Source organism: Papio anubis, chromosome 4 (genome assembly GCF_008728515.1).
Source record: "Papio anubis isolate 15944 chromosome 4, Panubis1.0, whole genome shotgun sequence".
Lineage (NCBI taxonomy): Eukaryota > Metazoa > Chordata > Mammalia > Primates > Cercopithecidae > Papio > Papio anubis.
This window is the reverse complement of record NC_044979.1, coordinates 12,905,876-12,909,415: the sequence shown is the minus strand read 5'-3', so window position 1 is coordinate 12,909,415 and position 3,540 is coordinate 12,905,876.

The window sequence follows — 3,540 nt, the reverse complement described above, 5'->3', positions numbered from 1 at the left end:
TTCTATTAGTTCAGTCCATGTAGTTAATTCCTGTTCTATTTTGAATATTCATGAACATACCAGTTCTCTATGAGAGTTCTGAAAGTTATTTGCTCTAACTTAATGTCACAATTTCCAAAGTTATCAGAAATCTGCTCCTGTCAAAGTCCTACAATTGATTACAGAACTGTCTTCTAAAGAAGACTAGTATAAGACAATAATTGTCCATGAATGAAAAAATGTCTTAGGGCAACCTCTATTAAAGCCACAATTGATTAGGAATTTTGATTACTTCTATGGACAAATACAGTCCCCAAAAAACCAAACACCATATTATATTTTGACAATGTTTCCTGCATGATTTTTATAACAAATAAGCCAAATGTCACTGTGGTATTAATTATTGGTGTCAAACTCAATTTTTAATAAAAAACTTATAGATAAAATTATCCAATCTTAATCAGTTTGACTAAAAGGTCGGATTCTCATAAACCTTTTATAACCCTTTACAATTTTTGTTAACAAGCCGATCACTGTTCTAACGAAAACCTGTTGTGGTTTTATTTCAATGTTTGGTTTATAGAAAAACTGAATAATACCCCTTTCATTTTAGTTAATATGTTCACACACAAAATCTCTTTTACAATTAACTTTTCATAACTCTTCCATAATTTGTTTAAACATTCAGCTTTATTCCATCTAACATTTTAAACCAAAAAATTACACATTCCCATGTCTTTTTATAATCTTTTACCAAAAACACATTTTGCTTTTCTTACACATTTTATATATAAAACTGTTTCTTTATTAGTCTTAATTATATTTTACAATGTTAATTCTTTGTGACTTTATCTTTGGTGAAAACCTTGGTAAATTTGGGATTTTAATTATGTACTAACGTGGAGTCTAGGACCCAGGTACATAAGGTCTGACTCTTTCCAGTGTTTAATTTCACATGTCCCAGGCCTTACCTAGCTATAAAGCAAGTACGTTATACAGTTAAGAGTCATAGTGGCATTTTATAAAGCTTTTATGAGGCTTAATCACTTTTAAATTGTGCAATATTTCTTGCATGAATTCTCTTTCATAAATTCTTTCATGACTTACACAGATCATCTATGACATGTTTGGAGTTTCTGACTTGTCCTAAACACCTTTAAAAAAAAAAAAAAAAAAAACCAATAGTTATATTATTTTAGGACAATAATTCACCATACAAGATCTTTTCTTACATAAAATTATTTTTATTTGTCATCTTATTTGCATAGTTACGGAGCATGGCTAATTACACATGTCCCCAGGCCTTACCTAGAATCTAATGCTCCAAAAATAAATTGAACAATTTTTAAAAGTGAAAGAAGTTTATGACGTTAAAGCATTTAGTAAACCTAATATGTATATGTATCCAAATCTGTATAATTTGGACCAAATATTTACATTTTTGAAGCTATTTTTATTTTGCCAATAATTTTTAAAACTCTCTTTATTTCCCTAAGATTACCTAAATCACCTGAACTAAAAGCCATTACATTTCTGACAAAATATTTTATTTACATTTTTCGTATTATTAAACCAATTAATCAAAACTCTTTCATATGTATAAACATCACACACACAACACATACACAGACAGAGAAAAGACAAAGAACTCATTTCCTAAGCCAGAAATTAAACCCTGAACCTGGGTCATCATTGTGAAAAGAGAAAGCACAGCCACATGGGTACAAAGTCAAAATCCCAAGGACGTACAAGACAAGAAGGAAACCTCATCCAGGTTTTCTTCGGGACCTGCAGCAAAGTTTGTAACTGACCAGTTTGCTGGGCCATCTTGAACAGTGGGCTTACAGGTGTCCCAAGCCCATGTTCTATCCTAAGGTACCTCTCTTTATGACAGAACAATATACAAATACACACAAAGCACACCAGATTCGCTACAGTTTAAGACTAGTCTCACAAACACTCTTTCCTATTAATCAAAATTTAAAAGAGGAGATAAATAGTGATTTTTACCATTTATTCAACCAGTTTGCATAGAGAGAGAAAGGAAAGGGAAGGGAAGAAAGCATTGCTTGTGGCAAGGTGGAGAAAGCAAGGCACTTACATGGGCCAGAGAAAGACCCACCTGTTGTAGCCAGCAATCAAAAGTTCAGACAGCTGCTTTGCAGTTGATAAGGGATCTTTTCCATCCGTCCCATTGGTTCTCAAGTTTAATTTTTCAGGGAGGAAAAAGCTCCCCATGTCCCACGGTCCTATACATGCCTACTGTTGTCACCCACAGCTGTCAGTAAAGAGTGCAAGGTAGATTTAAAAAATAGCAGTTACAATCCCATAGTACCAAACCTCTTCTTAGCTGAAAGGGACTTTACCAAGAGGAATTTTGCTGAGAGAACCCTCTAAGCCCCTAAATATTAGAAGGGACTCTAACCCTCCTAAATTGGGTCTTGAACCCAAGGCCATTCAAGTGTCCTTGCCTTTCATTAAGAGGGGGCCTTTAACCTTCTCTGCCTTCTGGGAGACTCTTAATTCTCCTAAGTTGGGCCTCTAACTCAATCCCATTCTTTACCCAGGTACACAACCACTTACCCAAAGTCAGCCAATCACCCCTGCAGTCTATTTCCTTTGAATCAGGGTGTTTCTTCAGTGTTGTCACTTTGGGGTTGGCCAGAAAGATGTTACCAGACGCCACCACTTACCCAAAGTTAGCCTTTGGGTTGGGGGTTTTCTCACTATCATCCCTTTGTGGTTGCCAGAAAGATGTTACCAGGAAGCGGTCCCAATCCAGAACCCAAGAGAGGGTTCTTGGATCTCGTATAAGAAAGAATTCAGGGTGAGTCCTTAGAGTAAAGTGAAAGCAAGTTTATTAAGAAAGTAAAGAAATAAAGAATGGCTACTCCATAGACAGAGCAGCCCCAAAGGGCTGCTGTTTTCCCATTTATATGGTTATCCTTTAATTATATGTTAAACAAGGGGTGTATTATTTATGCCTCTGCTTTTTAGACCATATGGGATAATTTCTTGACATTGTCATGGCATTTGTAAACTGTCATGGCACTGGTGGGAGTGTAGCAGTGAGGACAACCAGCAGTCATTCTTATTGCTATCTTGGTTTTGGTGAATTTTAGTCAGCTTCTGTATTTAACCTGTTTTATCAGTAATATCTTTATGACATGTATCCTGTGCTAACCTCCTATATCATCTTGTGACTTAGAATGTCTTAACTGTCTGGGAATGCAGCCCGGGAGGTCTTATTTTACGCAGCTCTTATTCAAGATAGAGATGCTTTGGTTCAAATGCCTCTGCCACTAATAATTGTATTTTTTATGCTACAACAAAGAGTATTTTTTGGCCTGATTTCTTTGTTAGTAAGCTTGTTATTAATGTATAATAATGATACGGATTGTTTAATTTTGATTTTGCACACTGCAACGTCACTAAATTTATTTATTAGTTCTAACTGTGTGTGTGTGTGTGTGTGTGTGTATGCTTTGGGTTTGTTTACATATAGGAAATTGTCATCTGAAAATAGAGATAATTTTACTGCTTCTTTTCTGTTCCGTATAC